Genomic DNA, 27475 nt, shown 5'->3' on the forward strand with positions numbered 1-27475 from the left:
AAGTTCACTAAAGTTGTGTTTTTTTAGTGATGCTTTGCGGTTATCCGTGCTCCTTTCCGTTTAAGGGGAGTTGGATACCTACACATTTATGTTATCGAACTGCACGAGCAATTACATTTATTCTCCAGTCCTCGGGAATCACGAAGGATAAAGCATTAGACCTCTTTTTCTCCACTCTTGAAAGATGGCCCTTAAGCCAAGCCATTTCCCTAAGCCCCTTTAGCTAGGTGGAGGGACAGATGATCGCTGGTTCCGGGTCTTAAACGCTTAGAAAACTGCATGGGTCATCATCTGGTGTGGGCACCATCAGACTGCACACTCCCGGGATTGTGGGGGGTATCAGAGGTCGAATGCTCACCCTGAGGATGGTGCCAATCATGGAAGAGACCGTTGCTCTTGACTGAGGCAATTTCCAGTCCCAGTCATGGAGGTGGATCACAATCATATTGAAGAAAAAAAAAATTAAAAGCAATTTTTTAAAAGCATGAATAAGAGCTATTGTAAACGGCTCAAACTCTCTATATAAGCAGTAAAGTAAGATGAATTGACTGGCACTGAGTTGGAAAAGCTATACAGAGGCAGGGAGTGTGGAACGTAATTTAATAAAAATAAACTTTTTTTTTTTTTTTTTTTTTTTTTTTTTTTTTTTTTATATGTACACACTCCCAAAGAAGAAATGGAAAAGTTGTTAGGGTGTGGACCAGGGCTTCTCTAATTAGCTGTTCTGGTCTGCCTGATTTATCTCTATCCCGGCCCTAGCACCTTCCTGGGACTCCTTCTCCCACGGGAGCACACTTTGGGGAACAAAGGCATCCCCCAGCACCTGACCCCACGGCCGGCTCAGACCAGGTCTTCCAGCCCCTTCCCCAGGGGAGGAGCGGGCAGAAACCCCCCCCCCCCCCCCCCCCCCTCCCCGCTGCCCAGGTCGCCACTCTGGCCTCCTTGACCCTTACTTGTTTCCCAAACAGAGGGAGCCCTGGGAAGGCTTCTTGCCAAAGTTGGAAACAGCTACCCTCATTGTCTGCCTCGCCCTGCCGGCCGCGCTCGCCCTGCCTCCCTCCCCTCCTCTCTGTCTGAAAGTGTGAAAATTACAAATCCCAAGGAACTGCAATCAGAACTCTACCTAGGGAACGTTCAGAGTATCCTTGCCATAAATATCCCGCTCCAAGACGCCTGACGTCAGAGCGGGGCGGGCGGGCGCGGGCCGGCCGGGCGGGGAGCCGCGCCGCCCGCTCTCGGAGCCCGGGGGCGCCCAGAGGAGCCGGGGCGAGCGGCGGCCGGCGGCGGCGGCGGCGGCGGCTTCGGGGCTGCGGGGAGCGGCGGCCGCGCCATGGGGTCCTCGGAGTAAGTGCGCGGCCCTGCCTCTGCTCCGCTTCGCGCCGGGCCGGGCGGGGCGAAGGGGCGCTTTCTGCCGGCACCTCCACGCTTCTCCCCCCCCCTTGCTTTCTCTGCACCGCCGAGAGGGGACTGCAAAGGCGGCCCCTCCGCGGGCTGCCTGTTGTGTTTCTGCAAAGTGTTTGCGGGAGCCAGCGGCCCTCGAGGGGGCTTCCGGGGCCTGTGTGCGTGTCTGTGTGTGTACGGGGCGTGATTTGCGTGTGTGTCTGTGTCTGTCGGTCTTGGCACATCTGGACGCAGGAAGTGTCTTTGGAAAACTTTTTTTTTTTTTTTTTTTTTTTTTAAAGAAATGCTTTTTTTGTGTGTGGCTTTGAAATCGGATTCCTTGTTGTCACAAGTGGACCAACGAACGTTAGCCGGTACCCCCCAAACTGACAACCTTGTGGTGGTGGCTCTTCCCGGGGCTCAGCCTTGTGCCTTTATTCGGGTGATTTAACTCTTCCCAAGCCCCAGCTCCCACTTGCAAACTTGGCCTCTGGCCAGCAGGCAGGGCAGGGGGAGCGGGAGGTTCTTGCTCTCAGCCGCAGTGGTAAACCTTGGGCGAGAGAAGGAGCATCCCAGAAAGGGGGTCCTGACTTCAGGGACCTCGGCACCTGTGGCGGCCACCCAGCCTCCTGCTGTGGCCCTGACATCAGGCAATGAGACTTTGACTTAACCGAGGAAGGCAGGATCCGGTCTGGAGGCAGGTAATTAATTGTAAGGAGGATGAGGAGGAGGGGGCGGTGGGGCCAGGACACTGCGGTTCTGGGTCGGGTCCTGCTCCGGGAGAGGGATGGATGCGTCTGTCACATGTGCCCAAGGTGAGGGACGCGCCTGGTTCTCCGGGAGCGAGCGCCGCGGTGCCCCAAACAAGATGCAAGCTCCTAACATAAAGAGACATGTCTGAACCGTGGGGTGGAGGAAGGGGGGTGGTGGGGGAGAGGGAGAGAGATTTTTATCAAAATTGAACACAGATTGCTGAGGTCTGGGCTTGATTTAACTCTTCTCTCTCTGCCTTGGCTACTTTTCCACAGCTCTGTGGTGGATTTGCAAAGTTCCTGGGAAGGTAGGAAGGCAGATTACGCCTCTCCAGGGAACACTCCCTGGAGGGCTTTCCTTGAAGTCTACAGGGCAAAGAAAGCAACTTCCCATCTCTGGAAAGTTTAGTTTAATGCTTCTCCCTCTTCCGGGTTTGGTGTCAGTTTCTTGGATTTCTCTGAAAAGTGGGCTACTGGAGGGGATGGATTTTCCCTAGGAAGTAGAGGGAGATTGTGCTCTCAGATAGGAGGCTGGGGTGCAGGCCCTGTGGGTCCACCAGCCCTGAATGGCCCAGTGCACATTGCTGGATGTCAGTGTTGGGTCCAAGAACCAGTGACCACAACGAGAGACTTTTCAGCTCTGCCCTAGCCTGGTCTCTAGTTTTATATTTTGCAACAGAGCCAGCCTACAACGTTTGGGTGGGAGGAAGGTTGCTGGACCCTCCCTGTGTCCTAGGAAAAAAAATGAGAGAATGTACAGGACAGGGAGGAAATCTAGATGTAAAAACGGACCCACAGGAAGTTCGAGATTTGGGGTGGATTTTAGAAATTACACAAATTGACCCTTAGGGAAGCAGACAGCAGTGTCGGAAATAGACTCGTTTTCGCTTCAGGAGTTATGTCTTCGCCTTCACTGTGATGAAGAAGAAGGAAACCATCCCAAGGGCTGTGTAAACAAAAGTGCACGTAAACGGGTAGCTGGGTACCGAGGCATGCACGTGCAGGCTCATGTTTATTCGTTTGTCACTGTGCGGGGATGGTCCTGGCCTCTGCCGTGACAGCACACACAGCCCATTTCTCCTCTGTGCTGGGAGCTGCATCCGACTCCCCGTGGTTCTTCCTTTACAAAAAACAACTAGGCTATTATGGTCTTGCTGCCCGCTAGTTGCACGCTCACTCCTGAGTTTTCAGAACTGTTCCTCCACATCCTGGGATGCTGAGTGAATACTCGTGCCCCCATCAGGACAAGAAGAGGAGAGAAACTTGTCCTGGGCGATAGAACTCTGAAAAAAGTCAGGAGTTCAGGAAGCGGGAGGCGGAGAGGGCAGGACCAGTAGGGAGGCCTATGAATGTGTTTTCTTTTGGTGAGTGTGGGGGAGGTGGAAAGCCTACTGCTTTCTGTGGGAACATGTTCTCTCCCGGGTCTGCTTTCCCAACCCCCCGCCCCCGGAGTTTTTGAAACTAAACAGGTTAGACTCTGCCCCTTCCTGAAGAGCCTGGGATCCAGGGGTAAAGGCAAGGGCATGCCTACCTGCAGGTGGCTGGGAGGCAGCAAAATCATTAATGAGGCACAGGCTTCTTTGATTTTAGTGGAGCCAGTGGAAGTACCAATTTTAAACCTCGCCACTCATTCCCAATATTTGCAAATAGAAGGCTGAAGACCCAGGGGCAGGGGGACCCAGAGGAGACACACTCTCAGAAATACTCTTGTCCCATCAGAAGACTCCTTCAGGCCAGTCGAGGGCTTTCAACTCTTTCATCGCGTGGGGTTTCTCTGGAGCGTTGGTGGGATTCTAACCTTTCTGGGATTGCTGTGGGAGACATTTCAGCAACTTCAGACCCAGGTCGAATTCCCAGGCCACTGATCTCCCTGCTTCTTCTGTCAGCTCCAGCTTCTGGCCTGCTCTTGGGTCGTCTCTGAGATGAGAATATTTAGAGAGGATGCATTCTCAGGCTCCCCTGAAGGTCCGAAGGGCAAACACACCTGGCAGGAAGAACGACTTGGGCTTTGATAGCAGAGGAGGTCTCCACAGCCAGAGCCTCTGTGTTTGGGGATCCTGTGTCCTTTGGCGCTGGACTTGAGGTATACCCCGGCAAGATGGAAAGAGTGCAGACCTCAGAGAAAATTGCCCTGGGAGAGAATTAGGAACCTGGCATATAGGTTACTTTTTCTTTCTGTGTTTTAGCTTCCTCATCTGTAAAAGGAGGATAATTACCCCACAAGATTATTACAAAAATGATATTTATGGAAAAGAACTAAGAACAGAGCTAGTGATGTTGTAGATCCTTGATAAAGGGGATAGCATAATTTTATCTCTTCATTTTTCAGCCATCGGGAGTCTAGGTTTTGGGGAAAGGACCTTTCCCCGGCTCTGGCCACCTATTTTCCATTATTGAGGGCCAGTGGGTGGCAGTCCTAGGGCCCAGGTTACCCATATTTCTGCCCTCTAGAGAAGGTGACCAGTAGAGTGAGCAGGCATGAGCAAGTGGGAGAAGGTAGCAGGCATCCTGAGTATCTGGTCTGGAAACCACTTCTGTGGTGGAGATCTCTCAGGAGGGAGAAGGTCGTATGTGTGTGGTGGGGGCAGGGCAGGAAGCTCAAGAACCAGGTGAGTCTTGTAGAACCAGCCTGAGGTCGGAGGTTGATTAAGCAGCCAACTCCAATGGGTTGTAAAGTATGGACGTTCAGCTATCCGTAAGCATCTCTGGGGCATATGGGGTGGGGCAGCTGCCCCCGGTTGATACACTGTCTTGGGGAGTTGGCTAGTCCATTGGACAGTACTGGAGAGGGCAGCTGCAGGTTCTCATGGCCCATCGCAGAGCTTCTAAGTTATCCTTCAAGTTGACATTTAAGATGTTGAAGATCACATTTGTTTCTGTTTTGTTCAAGCTCTCTCTTTAACTGTGGCCTGGGATGACTTTTCAGAGGCTCAGCCAGTGGCCAACTTCTCTTGAGATGGCCCAGATCGGGGGATCAGTGAATTCCTCGCTCCTGGCAGTATCTGTTTCTCCAGCTCCCTTCTCACATTTTTTGGTTTGTTTGTTTTTTGTTTCATTATGAGGTTATAAAACTGCACTGTCAAGATGCTGTGCAGAGGGGGATTGCTTTTTCTTTGGATTTGTATGTGTCGTTATGCTAGTAATGTGCAAGGTTTATCAGACTATGGGTGTTAACAGGTGTCGTGGGGTTCTTTCTGGGTCTCCTGTCCACAGAAAAAAAAAAGCAGAGCAAAGGGGAAAAAAAAACTAGAAAAAATAAACTTTAGGCAGTTTTCTATCTCTGAGTCCTGGCCAGAGGGGAGCTGAGTTATTTGTAGGATGCCTCGCCATGCGGTGGAAGGAGCTTCTGAATCAAGTAGACCCAGGTTTGAGTTCTGGAATCCCCAGGTCCCAAGTGATGCATTATTTCTGATCCTTTTTCATCTGTCAAATGAAAACAATGACTCTTTTTTACTTCCCAGGGTTGTACTGAAAATGAAATATATATGGGAAAGATCTAGCGAAGTGCTCGGAGCTTAGCAAAATGTTAGTGCCTTCTCCCTCTCTGGTTCTAAGCTTAAGAAAGTGCATGGCTTTGGACATTTGTCCATGAGTCAAAGCAAATAAGCTACTTATTCAGGGCTTAACATCAGTGCTCAAAGGTCAGCTATCTCAGCCTGGAGATGGAGACCTTTAATACAAAAGTGAGGCGGCACAGATCAGTGTTCCCCATGTCAAACAAATAGCCCCATGTGATCCTCTCCTGGAAGAAAGGAAAGGCCACCAGCTCACTGACCCATGAACCCGGGCTATTAGCGAACCCTCCATACAGCTTGTTTTAGAAATCCCAAACGCTGTCTTGGTTCAAAGAATCAAAGTCAAAACTGGGGAGAGAAGTCGTTGAGGCAGTACCTACCATTAAAACGGAATAATAATGACACGGTAACAATAGTACCTTACATTTATGTAACGGCCTACAGTTTGAAAGGCATGTGGCCTCATTTCATCCTTAGAATAATCCTATGAGATTGGCCTGCACCCTGTTTTACAGCTCAGAATCTGAGAGCTTAGAGGACTTCCCCTCTTTCACACCTTAAGTGAGTGGAAGAAACGGGAAGGCAATAGCTGCCCAAGCGGTTCTGTTGCATCCCTGGCTGCACCTTAGAATCACCTGGGAAGCTTGTAAACATGTCAAAACCTGGGCCCACCCCAGGCCAATTAAATTAGAATCTCTGGGGAGTGGGGCCCAGGCATTGACAGTTTTGTAAGCTCCCCAAGTGATCCGAAGTGTGAGTGAGAGAGCCTAAGGTCTAAGGGAAGAGTGAAGGGTCCCAAGGTTAATATTCAGGGTAGCAGGCATGGGTGAACCCCCCCCCTCCACACACACACACAGCCAACTCTTTGCTTAGATTACGCTTCATGAGGGCAGGCACTTGTGTGGTGCTCCCTGTATCCCCCTAACCTGGGGTCGTGCCGGGTACAAGGTAGACACTTAGTAATTGTTGGCTAATTGAATGAAAGAATGAACAAACTACTGTAGATTAGGAGCCAGGAGTTTCAACAGCCAAATCCAGCCTGCTGGCCTTGTTTTATAAGTAAAGTTTTATTGGAATGCAGCCATGACATTTGTTTATGTATTTTCTCTGGCTGCTGTCATGCTAAAAGGGCAAGAGTTGAGTGTTGTGAAAGAGACTGTATGGCTCAAAAATATTTACTGTCTGGCCCTTTAACAGAAAAAGTTTGATGGCTCCTGCTCTGAATCTCAGACATGAACAGAGAGTATATCTTAGGGAGGGACGTGATGGCATGGTGGTCCAGAATGTGGGTTCTAGAATCAGACAAACCCGTGCTTGCATCCTGGCGCACCCCCCCTTACCTGTTGTAAGACCTTGCATATTATTTACCTCTCTGAGTCTGTTTTCTCACCTGAAAAAGGGGGATGATAATAAATAATACGGCCCTCGCAGGATGGTTGAGAGGATCGTCAGCCCCTGGACTCGTGGAAGCACTCAACAAATGTTAGCTCTCGCTGTAATGGTCGTAGTTTCTGGCAATTAACCAAGTGAAAGGAAACGAACTAGATTAAAGTCAAAATCCAAAGCCAGTATTACAGGCAGAGTAAGGGATGTGGTAGGCAAAGATAATGAGCTGGGGTGATGAAGAAAAACTGGTTTCGGAGGTAACAGGTGTCCTTTTAAGATGGCACAGGTCAGTCCAGGCCCCCCGGGTGTGTTAGTGCAATGCTCCTGAATGTCTGGCTGCTGTGTCGACCAGCAAGTCCCATCATTCCTCCAGGGGATAATTTAGGTTTTATTGCACTTAACCTGGTCACAAGCATATCCTACCTCTGTATCCTTGTTCATAGTTCTGTCTACCTGAAAGGACCTTCCTCAGTCCTTGTCTTCCTGGTCCACTTGTCCTGCCCGGCTTGCTCAGGTGTCTGCTTCCCCCTGTAATGCCCTTTGCAAGGCTTTCTCCGCCTGCCCCAATCACTCCTTCTTCCTCACTCCCACAAACATGGCGCACAGCTCTGTCATAACATTTAACACATTGCATTAGCAGGCAAGGAAGAAGTGAGTCTCCTTCATGCCTTCTACATGTTTGGAGCTCATAAAAGTCAAATTGCCTTGTTGAATCCACACCTGGTAGCCCAACAATGTCAATTAGACCCTTGGTTCAACTCAGTGATATTTGAATTAACTCTTGAGGAAAGAGTAGGCCTTTGCCCAGGTACTAATGGGATTGCAAGAACAAATCCCCATAGTCAACCATATAGAATCACCCAGTTTATAGACTATGTGGACCCTTTGTGGACCATCTCTGTACTCTCTGTTGGTTCTTGCCCTCTGGAACACCTCTCCTGAGGAGTAGCCAGGGACAGGGAAAGATGAGAGAAACATAAAACCAAGCCTTTGGCTTCTTGTCGGCAGATGTGGTGAAAAGTTGGGTTTTGGCTTCTCTCGGCTTTCCATGTATATGTGCCAAGATAATTGGGAGTTGGCTTGCTATGGTCAGCATTGCCATTTGACTACAGAACATGTTGCATAATTTTTATAGATTTTAGTGGCAGATTTATTTTGATGGCAGATGCATGTTGTGTGTGGAAGAATATTAAGATAAAGTTCTCTTCTAATGATTAAGGGGAGGGCGCAGAAAAATCTTGGCCTTTTGATCAACCCCTAGTGGACAACTAGGAGCTGCCCTGATGGAGGTGAGGGGGGAGAGAAAATGAAATAATACTTTTATATGGGACCCCACTATACACATGACACGATGCTGATACTTTTAAAAAGCATATTCTTTGATTTTTCCAAATTATGAATAATTTTTACTTAAACAAGTGAATGGGCATCATCTAGAAATACAAAGAGACAAGTGGAAAGTGAATACCCCCTCTCCACACCCTCGCAATTAATGTCAATAGCCTAGGATTATATTTGTCTTTTCCCTTGTTCATACAAATACCTGCAGGTGTGTATTCAGACATAGCGGCTGTTGTTTGAATGTTTTTCATGAAACTGAGTCTAACTGCACATTACTCTGCAGCATACTTTTCTTCCCCTTGAGCATCTATCAAGGTTATCCCTGCAATGCATCAAACTTCTTTTTATTTTGTCTGATTTCTTTAGGCCAAGACACCCACGGCTCTATATATTTGAGATCATGCCATTCTTGTGGGGATATTTATTTTAACATCAGTCAGTTATTAAACATGGTTTCATCCTGATGATCACCAGTTTGGGTCCTTGCGTCTGACATATCAAGCATCCATCACCCAGAAAAGCTGCATTCTGGCACTCAGGCTGACTGATTGATGTACTTAGCCCTGGTGACCATCTGGGATATGAGTGCACGTTTTGTGTGGGCCTCGTTTGTCCCCTGGGAAAGCTATTGGGCATCAGGCCCTGTGGGCGCCCCCCCCCCCCATCAGTTTAGCCTTCCCTGCTTGGTTCTTCTCCATCACTGCCCATGCAGGAAGGCAGTAGAAAATGTCAAAGACTGATCCATTAGTTGGGAGAATCATCCCAGTGGAACAAATCAGGCAGTGTAATTTAATGGTCAGGCGTGAAGACTCTACACTCAGATCACCTGGGGCCAAATCTCCGAGTAGTGGGCATATACTGTGCCACCCTGACCTTCGCTCTGGCCTGACCCCAGTGGCAGGTGGCGCTGGCAGTGGTCAGCCCACTGAAGAGAGTTGCCCTGCCTATCATCACTCCTGCCCACACTCCTCTCTTGGGTCACCTGCATCCAATGATTGACGGGCGTGATGAAGGCCTGGCCCCTCTAGACCAATGTGGGAAGATTCTAAAGGGCATCCCAGCTTCAGGGCTCCACATGGGGTTGACTGAGGCTGCGTGGTGAGATGATGACCTCAAGAGCCCTTCCAGAGAACCCCCTGCCTGCTCCAGAAATATTGACTACTTCATATGAACTTGTTTTGGAGCAACCCATTCTTTTTTCTTTTTTCTTTTCTCTTTCTTTTTTGTATTTTTGTATTTTGCATTTTTTAACGTAAATCCAAGTTAGTTAACATCTAGCGTAATAATGATTTAAGGAATAGAATTTAGTGATTCATCCCCTACATATAACACCCAGTGCTCAACCCAACAAGCATCCTCCTTAATGCCCTTCACCCATTTAGTCCACCCCCCACCCAACACTCCTCCAGTAACCCTCACTTTGTTCTCTGTATTTAAGGGTCTCTTATGGTTTGCCTCCCTCTCTGTTTTTATATTATTTTTGCTTCCCTTCCCTTATGATCATCTGTTTTGTATCTTAAATTCCACATTGGAGCAGTCCATTATTTTCTAGTCCATTATTGCTAGAATATGACACAGTGCATTCTTTTCTTGTGCTCTATTCTGTGTGTTTTCTAGGTGAGACCCAACCAGGTTTCCTTACAAATAAGGTGGTGTCCTAACTGGATAGACTGAGCAAACGTTTTAATTTTTACTGCCAAATTTTCATTTGCCCCTACCTCCCCATGCCAGGCTGATGGGTGTAGGTGTATCTGTGTAGAAGCTCAACCGGATGGCTTTGTTGCCATCCTGTCTGGAGATGGGGGGCACTGGACAAGTTGACCTTTGGCAATTCCTTTGCATCTTGCCAGTGTTTCTGTAATACAGAGGGGCGCAGTCTCAAGAACTCTGCTGGTCCACTGGGGGGCTGCCTTCCTGCCCCCATATCACATAGGTATTCACGTCATGCCGGCATGGGTCTCTGCCAGATCTGATTTGCCCTTAGGGAGTGTTTGTTTCTTTCTGCTTTGTCCTAAGCATGGGGGCAGCTTTTGGTGCTATGTTGAATATTCAGCCTTTCGGGTCACAGATACTGATGGCCTGCCTGCGTGCCAAAGCAAAGCTTGCCTGTGTGATGGATGCACCGTGTGCCAGACTCAGGGACCTAGACTCACGGCTCAATGTCTGACCACATTCCTGGAGGGCAGTGTCAACCCTCCCTCACTTCCTCCCAGACACCGCGTTCCCCAGCCTCAAGGTCCCAGGACCAGGTGGCAAGGGAAGGGAGTAAACTCCATGTCAGCAGGAAGATGGGTCAGTATTCCCACATCGCCAAAGGCGGCTTTGAAGTTAGCTTGAAGCAAACTCAGAGTTTCTGTGGACTTGGGGCAGTAGTAGTAGGCCATTTTAACCCTTCTTTTCTTTTTAATCTCTGTCAACATATTTATCAGTCTGTCACCTGTCATGTGGCACTGGGCTAGGAGCTGCCCAGAGTTAGGAACTGCCTTTTCTAGACACACAGATGATGATTCCCCATCACTGCTGCCCTGAATGGGTCATGTTATTGATGTCTGTGCCTGTCTAAGTGAGAGCTGGGGCTACCAGAGCTGATAGACTGGATTTATGGGCACAGCCCCTGGGTTCAGATTCAGGTTCCAGTTCTTGCTAGCTGTGACGCTGTGCATGAGTTACTTTACCTCTCTGGGCCTCAGTTTCCTCATCTGTAAAATAGGTTGTGATAAAGATAAAGTTCATGCATGATTTGGTAAAGAAAAAAAAAAAAAAGAAAGAAAAAAAGAAGCCATGACACCAGGGCTGACACATAGGGAACACTAAGAAATGTTAGCGATGATGATGATGGAGGACAGCCACCAAGTCTCATTAGCCCTGTTCACCCAGCACCCTGCACGGTGCCCGGCACAGAGCGGTAGGGTTGGGGGGAGCAATACGCATTTATTAAGTAAAATATCTGACTGGCTTTGCTCAGTGTGCTACTTAGTCTGATCTACTCTGTACCACAAAAAGAAATACATTTTGCATTTTAAAGTTTTTATAACTTTTTGTTGAAGTTCAACATGACTGAAAAATGCAGTTTATAAGTATGTAGCCCAATGGATTTTCACCCACTAAGCATACCTGTGTAGCAAGTATCCAGATCAAGAAACAGAATATTCTTTTTTTTTAAATGTTTTTAATGTTTATTTATTTTTGAGAGAGACAGAGAGAGAGCATGAGAGGCAGAGGGGCAGAGAGAGAGGGAGACACAGAATCCGAAGCAGGATCCAGGCTCTGAGCTGTCAGCACAGAGCCCGATGTGGGGCTCGAACTCATGGAGTGCAAGATCATGACCTGAGCCGAAGTCAGCGGCTTAACCAACTGAGCCACCCAGGTGCCCCAAGAAACAGAATATTCTAAAGCCCCTGCCTCCCAACTGTCTCTGGGCTGAGAAGCCCCCATGCCTCCTTCTGGCTACTCCCCTTCCATAATCCTGACTTCCAATGTAGTTGATTAGTTTTGCCTGTTCTTCCTTTTTTAATGTTTATTTTTGAGAAAGACAGAGAGTATGAGCAGAGGAGGGGCAGAGAGAGAGGGAGACACAGAATCCGAAGCAGGCTGCAGTCTCTAAGCTGTCAGCACAGAGCCCGACGTGGGGCTTGAACCCACAAACCGTGAGATCATGACCTGAGCTGAAGTCAGATGCTCAACCGACTGAGCCTCCCAGGCGCCCCTTGTTTTGCCTGTTCTTGAACGTCCTATAAATGCAATCATACGGTGTGTACTCATTGGGGTCTGGCTCTTTTTGCTCAGTGCAGTGTTGTTGTGTAGACCACTCATTGTCACTGTCGTGTAGCATTCCGTTATGTGACCGTCGCACACTTGATGCATCCACCCTTCGGTTGATGGGCATATGGCTGGTTGCCAAGTTTGAGGCGGTTAGCGGACAGTGTCACTGTGAGCATTTGTGCACTTGTCCTTGGGTCAACCCATGGGTGCATTCCCGTTGGTACGTCCGGGGAGTGGAGATGCTGGATCCCAGGGAATGCGTGTGCTCAGCTTCAGGAGGTACCGTCAGTTTTACGAAGTGGTTGTGCCATGTTTTCCATGTTCTGTAAAGAGGAAGAAGCAGTTCCAACTTGGTAAGGCCGGAGCTTGAGGCCCAGTCATTTACTGGGGTTCCTGAGGTGTTCATTTTATCCGTGCCCTTTATGTCCGAGAGCTCACGTGTTCCAGAAAGCCTGCTGCAGGTAGGTGCGTCCTGTATACGAGGCACTGTGCTGGGTTTTTTCACTCATTCTACTTCCTGCAATAGTCCCATGAGATGAGATGAGTGCTGTTACCCTCTCTTATAGATGAGGAAACTGAGGCTCGGAGGGGTGGAGTGGCTTGTCTAAGATCACACAGGAAGAAATTTTCAGAGCCAGGATATAAGACACATGTCCTTGGACCTAAGGTTCCTACGTTTTGGGATCTGACGGTGAATAGTTTGGGCTTCAGTGCGAACACTGGACAGAGACATGGGCACCGATGCGGGGCCTGTCACCCTTGAGCCTGCGCCAGTTGCAGGGTGGTGGCTGTGAGGAGACACTCTGTAAAAAAGGAGCAGAAAGAAGCCAACTCAATGACCTTGAGAAGCCAAATTGTTTTCCTGCCCAGGGGCTGTTGGAAAAGGTCATAAATTTCCTGGAAGGCAAGGACGACCATGTAATTTACTGTCTAAACCAGGGCCTGTTCAAGAGTGAAAGGGTCACTGGAGGGGATGCTGGGGAGGCAGGCATCCATTGGCGCTGTCTGGGTAAATGTCCCGGGTCAACTGGGACATAGGTTCACCCTCTGGGAACCTGAGTGGGCATTGCTCTCCTGATCAGTGGGACCTACAGGTTCTCTTTAACTCTTTCAGAACATTGTGTGTCTGGAGATTGCCCCCATGCGATGTGCTTCTAGTCTCCTCTGTTGATGCTAAAACAGCGCCTGGCTTTCTTCCCTTCTGCATACCATTCCTTGCTCAGACTAGGCTCTGACAAGGTGAATTTTTTGACAGATCTAGTTACCGCTGAGATGCCTGTGCTAACAGACTAGAAGCTCCCGGAAGGCTAAGGCTGTGCTTTAGTCACTGTGGTATTTGTGGCACCTAGCTGGGTGACGGGCACAGAGTTAGCACCCAGGGAATACTTGTTGAGGGTATATATCATTACTCCATGTGCTCATTCATTCTTTCATTCATTCACAGTTCATGGAACATCTTTTAAAAAAATCTTTGTTTATTTTGAGAGTGGAGAGGGGCAGAGAGAGAGAGAGAGAGAGAGAGAGAGAATCCCAAGGCTCAGCATGGAGCCTGACATGGGGCGGGATCTCACGACTGTGAGATCATGACCTGAGCCGAAATCCAGAGTCTGATGCTTAACCGACGGAGCCATCCAGGTGCCCTCTTCCCTCTTTTTTTTTGATCTGACCCCTAGTCCACTAGTCCAGGAAGAGAAGTTAGTTGTGTGTACGGATGTGCATACAGGCAAAGAAGAAAAATAAAAGATACCAACTTAATCAGTAGCAAAAGATGTTGTGTTGTGGGGAGTCTAGGTTTGAATGTCTAATCTATTCTGATAGCATCCACTAGTTAGCAGAACTTCCTTAGAGAAGGGATTTAGCAATTTGGCCTTTCTGAGCCTGGGGTTTTCATCATGTGTGAAATGAAAATGCCAGTAATACCTGTGGCATAGGAGTGAAGGGGGTCTGTGGCATAGGGGATACGACAAGTACAAAGCGCCTGGTGACTCATAGTTATCAGTGGTGGCGGTGGCTCAACAATCATCTGAGAAGCGCTGGTGTAAGTCACCGCGTGCTGAGGGGGTGCTGTGAGCAAGGTTTGCTCCCCCGCCCCCCCCCGCCCCCGCCGCCGCCGGGTCCTCCGTCTTTTCAAGTGAGGCAGACGGTGTGTGTACGGCAAGCCCATGTGACCCGGAGCTTTCGTTAATAAACAAGGATGGGATCAGCAAATTCTTCAAGGCCTTGGGGATTTGATGTGGGTGTCAGAGATAAGGACGCAAAGGGTAATTAATTTCTCATGAAGTGCACAGCTGCATTTTCACCAAGAACAACAGCGAGAAGCACTGACGCGCTTATGTATGTCTAGCCAGGAGTGGCTTTGGTGTAGCCTAGTGGCTCCTAGTGTAGATTCTGGGGTCAAATTGCTAGCGTCCAAATTTAAATTCCACCACTTCCAGAACTATATCCTCCCTGAGACTCAGCTTCCTCAAAAGTGAGTAAAACGGGGACAGTCATAGTATTTACCCCGAAGAAGGACAAAATTAATACTCGTAAGGTACTTAGAATAGTTCCTGGAACACGGTGTGTACTCTGTCCCTCTTTATTATTGCTGTTTGCCAGATAATTTGCTTTCCATGGGAATACTAGGCACAGTGTGGTACCAATGCAGTCACAGAGGAGGCGGGATTGTTTTGAGGTGGGGGACGTCAGGGAAGGCTTCATGGAGAAGAAGCATCCCAAGGTATTTTCTAGAGTTCTGTGCTCTGAGCAAGAGGGCTTATTTCCATGTTTACTCTGGTCTTCGGGCTTGGAAAAGATTTAGTGTGGAAGAAACGCTTTCCCTTAAGAAACATGATCAAATGCCTTCTGAAACTTTGAAGTTGAATAAGATACAGTCCCTGCCCTCCTGCATTTCCAAACTACTTCATCCGTCCTTGTGCCAGGGACAGGAGGTATTAAGAGGAGTCCTCAAAGTACTAACAGTGTTGTCAAGGAAAGATCCAGAAGCGAAGAGTACTATTCCATGACATCAATGCTATGAGAGGGAGGTGTTCAAAGTGGATTAACTCAGATTCCATTTAAGAGTGTTTGGGAATGTCAGGAAGTTGTGAAATCTCCTTCCAGGCCTCTGTTATTAGAAATCTCCTTCCAGGCCTCTGTTATTAGAGGAGTGATTTGATCGGTTGAGATGGTAAGTACGTGGTACTTCCTGCAGCAGAAAGAGGGACCGATGGTTCCTCTGGTTCCTTCAGTTCATTTGTGGTGTCCACCTAGTGTGCCTCTTACGGGCGAAGGGCACTGTGAAAGCATGCTAAACTTTTCCTGGACAACGTTGACAAGGTCGAAAAAGATGTATTCTCCAACTTGCCCAGGGATTACTGGAGTTCTGCTTCATGTGCTTTATCTCTGAAGTTAGGGCTCATTTGAAAAATCCCGGCCTCAAAGCCAGTATGCAAAAGGCAGTCTTCCCTCTGCCTACATCCACAGCTCCTCCTGCCGCTCCCGAGATTTCCAATGAGGAAGTGATGAACTTCAACTTGTTCAAACTTTTATAAATTAAAAGAAAATTTTCTTTGGTGTTTCAAAGCATGCAAGTGTAATTCTAACAGTACAGTGATGCTATAGAATAATGAGCATAGGAAAAGATGTTCAACCTTGCTAGGAATCAAAGGCCTACCATATATTGAAATCACAGGGAGACATCATTTCACACTTACCAGATCCCCCCCTCCTCCGAATTATACTCTTCGTGTTGGATCTAGAACCAGAGATAACACCCATTCACTAATGGTGGGGGTTACGTTGTTGTGTATACTTTGGAGAGCAGTTAGGTACTATCTAGTAAAATTAAAGATGCACTTGCCCTATGACCCAGAAGTTTCATTCTTAGGTAAATCTAGAGGAAGTCTAATACCTATGAAAAGGAGCTGTGTTCGGGAATATTCTCTACAGCATGTTTGTTTGTTTTTTTTTAAGTTCTTAGTTTATTAATCCTCTCATGAAAAATTTGCACAATCACCAGATAGTTCCTGCAGCATCTTTACTCCTTCTGTTGTCCAATCTCCAGCTCACTTCTTTTTGCCAGCACCAACATTAGCTTTCGCAGTTCCCCTGACTTTCTTCATTTGGTTCTTGCATTCCTTTCACTGTTTTCTTGACGTCTTTTTCTTCTCATACAGGCCATGTCTTGCAAGTCTATGTTTGGGTTCATTTTTCTTTGCATAATCCAAGGAATCATAAATCATGCCAAAGCCAGTTGTCTTGCCACCTCCAAAATGGGTTCTGAATCCAAATACAAAGATGACATCTGGTGTGGTCTTGTACATTTTGGCTAGTTTTTCCCGAATTTCTGTCTTAGGTACTATTGCCTTTCCGGGGTGAAGAACATCGATGACCATCTGTTTTCGCTGAAGTAGTCGGTTGGTCATGAACTTCTGGTCTGGATAGTTACTGTGTCATTCATGATGGTGGTCGAGCTTTAGGCAGCCAGGGAGGAAAAGAGCACAGCATGGTTTTTAAGAGTTAGAAAGCAACCCAAACTTCTGTCAACCAGAAGACCAGTTAAAGAGTTTGATATGTACATATAATGGAATACTATGCATTACGGTGAGAAGATGAACGGATGTGCTAGTGAGATATAATATTAAGTGGAAGTAATGTTGAATGCAAAAGCAAATTACGGAAGGATGTCATTCATATTGAATTTAATATCATACAAAATAATCTTTTACTTACAAATATTTACATGTATAACTAAGTATAAAAACATGTTTGGTGGGGTGCCTGGGTGGCTCAGTAGGTTAAGTGTCCCACTCTTGATTTCCACTTTGATCATGATCTCATGGTTTCTGGGATTGAGACCTGTGTTGGGCTCTGTGCTGACAGCGTAGAGCCTGCTTGGGATATTCTCATTCTCTCTCTCTCTCTCTCTCTCTCTCTCTCTCTCTCTCTGCCCCTGCCCCACTCATGCTCTCTCTTACTCTCAAAATAAATAAATAAACATTAAAAAAACCCCACATGTTTGGAATAACCAGTAAATTCAGAAAAGTGGCTCCCTCCAGGGAAGTCAGACAGGAAGACCAGGGAGGGGTAAGAAGGGGCTCCATTTATATGTGGACTATTTTCTCTCTTACACTGAGTAATGGCTACACGAATGTTTATTACTATCTATATCTTTAGATAGCTAAAATATTTTTTAATTAAAAGGGTTAATTTTTTAAAATGGGCACAGACTCCTACCTTGTCTCCTCTGCCTGATGGCAAATAGACACGCTGAAAAGAGAATAGGAGGGTGCTTCCTGTTTGCTCCAGGTTCTTCTGGGAAATTTTACGTAGATGTGATCATCTTCAAAGGGGCTGTTCTCCGGACATCTACCCTGGGCCCTGTGGTAATCCCTGGTTTTGAGTTACAGATCATGACCTATTTTTTTTTTTTTTTCTGATATGTGGCTTTGTTGGGATCATATTTTGATATATTAGTAAAATGCAAAATGGGGTCATGCTAATAGAAACCAAACATCAACTCTCTGGCTGATTTTCCATATAGAAAATCGCTAGAGCCTTCTCTCATCCCACCCCTTCCTCGAGATTTCCTGGGATTTCTTACATGTGCTGGCAAGTGGCCACAACTGTCATCCTGACATCCTTGTGATAAGGACATGGGACCAACAGTCTCTAGTATTTCTCATTGCCCCAGGGTGAAAGGATCTGTCTCTCCCATCATAGCTGCCTGGTTTCGGTGAAATTTGCTATCCCTCTGATTTTGGTTAAATACAGCCACTGCTCTGTTCCTCTTGCAAACATCCTTCCCCAAAGTGGGAAAGTGCCCACCGCCAGGAATTGCTTCCCTTTCTTTTACTGGACAATGAAGCCACATTGGCCTCTTCTCTGGGTGCTTTTTGAAACCCAGTTGATTCAGCTCTTTTATGTGCCTTGCTCTTTGTTCCAGCCCCCTCTCCCTTGGAATCTGGTCCGAGCCCAATCCAAGTGACACAGACTGTGTTGGCCTTGAGTGCCCTGTCCTGTATTGTGCAGCCCTCTGTCCTTGACCAGGTTCATGAACCTCGGTGCTCAGTTCTGCAACAGTGAGCCCCTCATCTGGCTGCTATGGTGCTTGCTATGGACCTAAGGCTGGGGATGGCTTTCTTCCCTGCCTCTTGTTTATTTATACATCGTATAATTCACCTTAATTAAAAGGAAGAAAATCACACAAAATTGGGACTCTTGGGAGCAAGTCCTGGGTAGATGGTGGCTCTGAGAATGTACATGGGAGTCTGTATCAGTCGGGCTCTGGGCAGGAAACAGTTGGCACTCCCAAATTGGTTTAATTGATATGAATGTAATGAGAGGACTATCTTCAGAGAGAGAAGGTCCTAGAGGAGATGATGAGATACCCAGGGATGAGCAACAGCAGGAAGATGTTAACAGTCCTGTGCCTGATGGGGCCAGGGGGAGAAATGTGTTATCAGAGCCCTGTGCCAGCTGAAGCTCAAGGGTTAGGTCCCCTTGACAGTTGTGGCCCTAGAGGAGCACCACCACTGACAGCAGAAAGGGAATACTGGAATAAGCACCCAAGGTCTCTCTCCTTCCACCCTCCAGTCCCCTGCAGTTGCTGTCCGTGGGTCAAATCCCACTGAGCACTGAAGCCCAGGAATCTGGGTGATGCATTCTGGAGAGGTGGGCCCCCTGGGCAGGAGCATGGCAGAGAAGGACAGGGAGTGGAGGTCAAGGGGAAAACCGAGAAGAGACAGAGCCTTGGATGTGTCGTGGGTATTCTTGTGTAACTAGACAGACCAGGAATGATGGGGAGTCCCCTGTGATCCAAGCTTTGGGGCAGTTTGGGCTGTTTTTGGACTGGTCGACTCCAGGAGGCTTATGTGGGTAAGCCAGGAAAGGGGTCTGGAAGGAAAGGAACTGATATTTGTGGTTATGGATCAGGTATTTTATTCTGTGCTGTAAAAAGGATGATGTTTTGAATGAGGCTTGAGGATTGGCTATTTATCATGTTCTGAATTCTTTCCAGTTCAGAGAATGGAAGATGTGATTGAGCTTGGTGGTCTCAGGTGGCAGGCTGGGGACTTGAGACCTGGTGTGAACCCAATCCATACAACACATGATACTGGTCTTAAGCACCCTGACGGATACGCATGTGGAACTGGGGATGCACTTAGCTGGAGCTAACCATCCCAGAGTTTGCCTCTTGGTTCCGCCTCTACCTGCGCCATTCATTACCCTCACCCTCAGACTCACTTGAGTACATCTTACCTCCCATGAAGTCCGTGATAAATGTCAGAGAGGCAGCTTTGACTGGGTGGCCCAGCATGGTGGAGACATGGTCTCAAAATTCTGTGGCAAAGTACAGAGAAAGGAGAAAAGAACATATCCAAGCCCATGGGGGTACAGGGCCTGCCCTTGAGAATTCCCAGTCCGGTCTGTCAATCAGGATGTACGCACCCAATTCACAGGGACACCTGCAGAAGTATCATGCAGAAGTTCGCAGTATATAAACAAAATGTGTACTTGGCAAAGGAAGGTGGAGGAACTGGAGTCACTGAAGTTGGTGGGCTTTGGGGGTCGAGAGTCTCTGTTCTGTCAGGTAGTAGCTGAGTGACTCCAGATAAACATTTGATATCTCTTGAGAGGCTTTAGGTTTTTCATCTGCAAAGTAGGCAAACTAAAGGTGTTTTTCTCACTAGGCAATTGTGACAGTTGCATGGGAGCATCCATGTGAAATACGGTGCCTGGTGTGTAATAAATTCTCAATAAATGCTGGCTGTCTCAACATCATTTATTATTATTATTATTATTATTATTATTATTATTATTATTATTCCTGGAGGCAAGTGCTAATCCCTGCTTGGAAAGAGGAATGAGTACTCAAAACTCTAAAAGACTTGTCCTCTCCTTGAGTCTTTTAGTTTATCTATTTCATTGCCCTTTTCCAACCAACTCCACAGGCCTCAATTCTTTGATGAGCACTTATGTCCCATGGAGGGTGAACGCCAAGGCCACTGTGGGGCTGACCATCTACTTGGTCCCCTCCAGGTGGGGAATCATGAAATGTTCAGAAGGAAGGAAATCAGAAGAAGTCAGGTAGTCTAGCATTTCCCAAACTGCATTTGACAAAACACCAGATTCTCACACAGTGGCCCTAGGGAGAGAAGTTCTGTGATTCAAGAAATGCAAGCAGTGTTCCTGCATTGTCCCTGCCCTCGCCCACACAGGGCCATGCATTCAGAGAAGCAGTGCAGCCAGAAGACAGGTTTCCCATTGTTTAAACTAGTAGTCTCTCAATTTATTTATCTGGAGAAGGCTTTTTCCCTGGGATACCCCATAGAACCGGTGTTTTGAAGCGTGTATCAGTTAGAATTTGTGTTCGACTACATGGGATAGAAAGCTGACTTAAGTGGCTCCATCACGTAGGGTTCTTATTTTTCTTATACGAGTCCAGCATAGTCCAGAGTTGGCAGAGTGACACCACAGTGTCATCACAGACCCAGGCTCCCTCTGTGTCTCTACATCAGCCTTCTTTCGAATGAGACTTTTGTCTTTGTGCTCGTTGCCTCATGGTTACGAGATGGCTGCCTTGCTTCTAGCTTCACATCTGCGTTCCAGGCAGGAAGAAAGAGAAAGACAAGGTACAAAAAGTGCATGCGAGCAAATGCCAAGCTCTCTTTAACAAGCTTTTCTGAAAGCTCCCTCCAGAAACTGGCCAAAACTCTGTGAAGTAGTGACCTCAAGCTGCAGTGGAGTCTGGGGGGAGCTGAACAATTTTTAATTGGGAATGCTGCTGCCTAAAAAAAAAGCAGGGACCTACTAGTATGGGAGAAGGCGAGAAGAGGTATTAGGTGGGAAGTTCACATTGTGTGCTGCATTGGTCACACCTTTGCTCTCTCTTCCACAGGATGATTCTTAAAAGCATCCCAAGCAAAAGAAAATAAAACCAGCCAACCAAATCAACCTTTGCAATCAATAGAAAATATGACTTCTAAGCAGCAAGGCCCTTGGGCTCACAGACCCTATATAGAAGATGCTGTTGGTGTCCTTCACAGGTCTCCCAGCTGCTGTGGGAGCTCAGCTAATGGTTTGCACCTATGTGGGTTGCCCTTGACTTACCGAACCCCTTTGTGCAGTGGTTCCTACAAGAGGAGTTACACCCTGCTTGCCCTGCCCTTCCCCCGAATTCTGTGGCCAGTGACTACCAGGGAGAAAGGTACAAAAGCCCCATGCCCTTGCCCCCAGGTGGGGGGCAATGTGGCAGTGGGGTTCCCCTGCAGAGCTCCCCATAGGACAGAGATGAAGCTAGATCTCTCCAAAAACCACATTCGTGCCAGGTCATTCCTCTGCCCTCTTCTCTTTTCCTCCTTCCATTCCTGGTTTCTCCTAAGACCACAGCTTCAATATATGACATACATTACAAGTCTGTCTCAGGCCCTGCTTTTAGGAAACCCTACGCAAGGTGTCCTGGGTCAAGCAGGGTGCTCTTTACTTCCTTCTAAGCAATTCCACCTAACACCCTTTCCCTCAGTCCTGTTTGTGGCTTTGACTTGGTCTTGGGGTTGTGGGGACAGCTCCGTGTTCTACTCTGGTGTTGGCTGTTGGATAACTTTCTTCCAAGCCCTGTTGGATATATTTGGGGAGGCCTCAGTGCAAGACACTTAGCAAGGGGGAGTCTAATACTACATCTTCCCAAGACAGATCGTCTTAGAAACATTGATTTGTGTTCTTGAGCCCATGAACTGTTGGAAGGGACTTGTCTGTGTGTGTGTGTGTGTGTGTGTGTGTGTGTGTGTGTGTGTGTGTGTGATTTTCCATCTTGTGGCAATGGCAGCCGGGTATTTATAGCTGGATCTACGGGCCATTCTCACGTGGCTAAAGAAAATTAAAACCTCATGTGGATTTTGTTTTGTTTTCCCCCTCTGCCTTTGCCATTGCAGACTCTCCAGTTCTTAAACCCTTGTTGTTGTAACTAGAGCCGCACTGAGCATCGCTCTGATGGTGAGGTTATGTAAATTTACTATTTCAGGCAAAAATGCCTGTTCTCCAGTCAGTCAGGCCACAGGGTCTGAGGGGGGTTCTTTTGGGGAGAACTCGTGGGGACACTAAATGGCAGCCCTACCCATCACCGCTGTCTCTAGAAAGTCTCCCTAGATTAACCCTGTGGAATGTGGATTCCTTAGATCACCTCATGATCCCTCTGCATATATGAGTTCCTTTGAAAGAAAATTATTTTCTTTCCCCCTTGTTTTTCTGTATTCTTAAGTCTTTTATGTCTGTGTTTTGCCTTCTCAGTTAGACCGAGAACACCCTGGGGGCCTGGTCTGTTTGCCCAGGTTACTGGAGCTCTTGGCAGGGGGTGTGTGGGGAGGCGAGGGTAGGGGGGCAGGAACCCGGGCCACTGTGTTCTTCAGGACGCCTTAAGAACTCATGGAGTTCTCTAGACAGCAAGGTTGGGGTGGTTTGCCCAGTCTTTACTGAGGGGCCAGCATGCTTCCTGACCGCTTCAAGTTGAGGAGACAATGGTCCCAGGCCTCCTGTGGACCCTCTACCATTTCATTCTGGTGATCTAGAACACACACATTCACACAGGTAGGGTGTGGAGTAGGGTGGCATGGCCCAAACCTGCCACAACACATGAAGACTCCTGAGGGGCGTGTGAAAGAAGGAACTTAAGTTTAGCTGCCATTATTCCAGGGAGCTATGCCTTTTCACTGCCTGGCCATCCCCAGGGAAGCCAGCCCACTACACAAAGAGCTTTATGAACGTCTACTCTTTAAACTCATAAAATGATACCTACCATTTACTGAAGGCCCACTGTATGGGCCAGGCACTGGGCTCAGCACTCGCACACTTCAGCACAACCCTGTCTCACGGTAGACCTGCAAAGTGGCTGTTACCACATTTTACGGAAGAGAAAAACCAAGGTTCTGAGAGTTTAGGTGCCTTGCCTGAAGTCACATAGCTAGTCATAAGCACAGAGGGTATTCCAAATAAGGTGTGCCTGAACCTAAGACCCAGGCTGTCTGTACTGCGTCCCGATAGATCGCAATCACCCCCCCTCTGTGATGAACTGAACAACCAACTACCTGACTTCCATTGTGGTATAGCTCATTGTGTTATAGAAATACTGTTCTGTGTCCCGCACGGCCAGCTTGTCTGTGTCAGCCTTCTAGTCACAGAATAGAAGGTGACTTCTGATTTGGGTGTCAGTGGGTACCTTCGGGAGTGGCTGCAGCGTGGATACTGTGGTCCTATATCTCAGTCCCGCGTCCTCCTCTCAGCTGCGAACACACCCACACCCTCTTTCCCTGCCTCACTGCTTCCCCCCATGCCTGTGAGTTCTAGAGGGTTTCCAAACCTAGGGTAGAGCCAGCAATTCATTAGTCTTTGTCCGGATTCCAAGAATCCCAAATATACAAGAATTCCTCATTGAGAAGTCCAGCATTCTTGGGGAAAGTGTGTGTCACCAAGAGAGAGCAAGACTCCTCACATTGAGAAATGGGATCCTAGTCCAGTCCGGGGAAGTAAGTTTGGGTTTCAGAGCCAGATGGAAGCTGGTTGGCTGTGACACCCCCCTCCCAGCTCCCTACCTCTGCCCCCCCACAAGCCACAACTGAGGGACTTGCCTTCCTGGTTCATCTGAGGGCACTAACCGGATGACATTTTCCTCCAGATACAGAAGGAACGCAGAGGCAGATGGGGGTGTGTGAGTATGTGAATGTGTGTGTGCACACAAGTGTGTGTGCGTGCACGTGTATATCCAGTTCTCCTCACCTGCAGGTTTCTTCCTGTGTTGTTCCTCACGGGATAAACCACTTGCTTCATGAAGAACCTTCTAGTGAGCTTGTTGGGGCTGGGAGTGGATCCCAGGACAGGGAATGGCAGGCAGTAAGTCCACTACTCTTCCACGGGAGGAAACATCTCCTTCCACTTTGGGAAAGCTCCATTGACCAGAGGTTCTTGGGCCACTGCGTAGGAAATCTGCTCAAGAATATTGAGCAAGAACCCTCTCAAGTGCAAATTGACAGGTAGAAATAGAAGATGAGAGCCAAGAGGCAGCATGTGAGCAGAAGGGACAGAATAGCAGTGGAGTGAGTTATAATTAAGAAAAATTTTGGAAGGATATGAAGGTAAAAAACAAAGCACCTTTCCCTCCTTGATTATAAAAGCAATGCAGGTTCATTACAGAAAATGTAGAAAATACGTAAAGCAGGAAAACAAAAATAAAATTAGCCTCTAAATCCATCACTAGAAGGCTGAAAACCTCCTGGAAATGTCTGCCCCTCCACCCTTGTCCCCCAGTTTCCCACCTTGTCACAAACCACACTTGGGGAACTTGCCTTCTAGTTGAGTTAGCATTTTGGTAATTCACATGTCAGTCTTTCCTCTCTGCGTACAGCTTCAAGGCAAAGTTGAGTCCATATTGTGTGTGCGGACGTTAGGCAGTTTGGTATTTTTATTTCGTCCCCTTTCCTTAGTGTTACCAACTTTGTAAATGAAAGAAGTGTTGAGCGAGGCGTTAGACACAGTTTGATAGCAAGCTCAGAAGATGGGGAAGGGCCCTGAAACACCAGATGGTGCTCACTGGGATGGGAGATCTTTTAAACAACGGACGGTGAGGGGGCTCCGAAGTTCAACCTCCCAGCTCCTGCAGGAGCAATGAGCAGCCCAGAGCACGTCTACCTTTGACTGTGGCTGGACTCCCTGGCCACTGATAGAGCTCTAATTGAGGTTTGGTGTAGAGCAAACACTGTAACAAGCATGTTACGTACAATCGGTGTTTGCGACTCTGAATTTTAGGTGATTAGTTGCTCTGTTTTACAGATTTGGAAACTAAGGCTTAGAATGGTTAAGAACCTTAAGGAGTGTCCATACCACACAGCCTTACAGCTAGAATTTGAACTTGTTCATCTTTCTTCTAACCCCTGTTCTGCACGGCTTCCCATTCCATGAAAGAGGGTGTCTGCTGGTTACAATTTGCTGCTCAGACTTAATGGATGGACTCACCAAACAACAAAGGGGGCACCCTCCCAGCAGTTATGGGGAACACAGGTAATTGAAATTGATCGAGTTTGCCCTAGGGAGGGACTTCAAATGCTTGAGCCCTGCTATCTGGAGTGCTTATCAAATCAATAATCCTACTGTTCCTTCTTCTGTCTTCTTGGCTCTTCCTCCAGGAAGTCTTACAGGTTGAAATCTAGTTGACACTCACTCTTCCCTTCCCGCCATTCTCTTCAGTATTAGCCTTCTCCAATTCACAGCTACATTGTGACCAGGCGCCGCTTTGTCTTTGAGATGCAGCCTCAATTAGCCAAATCCAGCCTCCGCAAGTGGAGGAAGCCCCATATCCTTCCAAGGGAACAGAGGTTCTCAAGGAGGGGTCCTTGGGCCAGCAGAATCAGCATCACCTGGAACTTGTTAGGAATGCAAATCCTTGGGCCCGGCCCCAGACCCGCTAAATCAAACTCTGGGAGGTGTAGCACAGCTGTTGGTGTTTTATCAAGATTGCCAGATGATCCTGGCCACACTCAAGTCTGAGAACCGCTGGTCTAGAGATTCCAAAGTGAGAGGTCGTGGCTCATACATTTCCTGTCACCTCCAGTTCTGAGTCCCTATTCCCATCTAATTAGTTCCGATTATTAGCTACTGTGGGTCACAAGCAGAGCACCCCAGAAGTGAAGAACACGGAGTCTGGAGCCAGACCACTTGCTTCTGAGTTCCGTCTCTACTGCTGTTTCGTCGTGCATCTCTGAGTGAGTGGCTTAAATTCCCTGTGCCTCAGACTTCTTACCCCTAATGTGGGGTAACAGCAGTGTCCCCCATTGGGCAGCTGTGGGCATCTGGTGAGACTGCATGTCACGTACTCCCAACACTGCCTGGCACATAGTAGACCTGAAGCAGATGTTAACTAGACCAACGGCATTCACATCACAACACAAACAATCTGAAATTGAAGATTAGACAGCCCTTGTTCTGAAAGAGGTTGATTGCTTGGCCAGAAGTCCTGCTGTTTGACCTTCCTTCTCTCTTCCCTCTTGGTGCTCACAGCAACTCACCCTGTCTGTGATGCTGACTAGTTCAGCTGTCTTTATTCTCCAGCCTCACCCCTAATCTTTGCTCCTTATCTCACTTTGCAGATCTCAGGACAACTTCTAAATAATGGAGCTGCTACTCCAGGAGAGTAGCAGAGGAGGGGAGAGATAGCGTGGAAGTTACTTCCCTACCAATGTGCACTGTGCTACCTTCCAGATTGCTTCTGTGGTACAGTCAATTTTGGTTTATATATGTATATGAATGTAGATATGGATATGAATATGTATATGTATATCGTCTTTTCCCCACATTGGAGTATTTCACTCTGGAGCATTTCTTTCTCTCTTTGTTCTAAACCTTCACGCCCTAATAACTAGGGACTTGGTCTGGGTCAGGGTTTGTTAACCTTCATATTAGCCTGAATCATTCTTTGTTGGGGGTGGGGGGCTATCCTGGGCGTTATAGGATATTGAGCAGCACACCTGGTCTCCACCCATTTGATGCCAGTAGTATTGCCTGGTCGTGACAACCAAAAAGCTCTCCGGACATTGCCAAATGTCCCTGTAAACTGTCCCAGTGGAGAGCCCCTGGAATAAGTTAAATTCTTCCTATACTAGTTTAAGTTTGTTATATCTTATTGTGTCCTAGAATTTATCTCTGTAGTGTATTTAAGGTTAGGAAACTGGGTTTATTCATGGAGAAGAAAGATGCAGGGTCCCAGGAGCCTCTAGGTCACCCTTGATTCCTAAGGAGAATCACCAGCACTCTGTCATGGCATTTCCTCAAAGGTTCCACACTTAACCCACCTGCATTGAGCCAAGGGCATCCCGCTCCCTTCTAATACCTTCTCTAATGCACTTGACTCTCCCCGTACAGCAGGAAACCTCACAGGAACCAGGGGATGGCCTTTGGGTTTTGGCTTATAAATACTCATGGTCTCATTTTTCTTACTGAGAAAAGATTTTTTTTTTTTTTTTAAATCGTGTTTAACATTCTTGTTGCCGTAGTGGAAACTTTTGTTCCTTGGAGAATTTCCCATTCCAGGCCCAGGGTCAGATTCCTCAGCGGAACTCTGAACATTTTCTAGGGAAGTTTCTTTCACCAGTGAGATTGTACCTTTGATGCGTTTATACAACTGTGTTTGGATTGTGTGGTAAGACGTCCCAGGATCCCAAGATAGACTAAAGGAAGCAGGGGAGGAGCCATGTGTTCTGGGACTCAGTGGCCAGCCAGGATCAAAATCCTTTTATGGTTCCATTACTTTTTCAGATTTCTTTCCTCACACACCAGAACCTCAGATCTAAGACAAACAGCCAGTGCTTCAGTCAG

General features: G+C 47.6%; 1 protein-coding gene and 1 pseudogene across 3 annotated transcripts in view; one reads left to right on the plus strand and one right to left on the minus strand.

Annotated features, from left to right (window-relative positions):
* The first annotated feature begins 1301 nt into the window (after positions 1 to 1301).
* The window catches only part of DAAM2 (dishevelled associated activator of morphogenesis 2), a 118393-nt gene continuing 92219 nt past the window's right edge, over positions 1302 to 27475 (plus strand). The window contains exon 1 of one of the 3 annotated variants that reach the window (XM_042938654.1): positions 1302 to 1344. The gene's annotated coding sequence lies outside the window, so the exon portion shown is untranslated. Of the gene's footprint in view, positions 1345 to 1832; positions 2082 to 26258; positions 26375 to 27475 lie in introns of those variants that run through there. The other 2 variants (XM_042938655.1, XM_042938653.1) reach the window with 2 other exon arrangements.
* LOC122219878 lies at positions 16168 to 16592 on the minus strand (annotated as a pseudogene).

The sequence above is a fragment of the Panthera leo genome, chromosome B2 (genome assembly GCF_018350215.1).
Source record: "Panthera leo isolate Ple1 chromosome B2, P.leo_Ple1_pat1.1, whole genome shotgun sequence".
NCBI lineage: Eukaryota > Metazoa > Chordata > Mammalia > Carnivora > Felidae > Panthera > Panthera leo.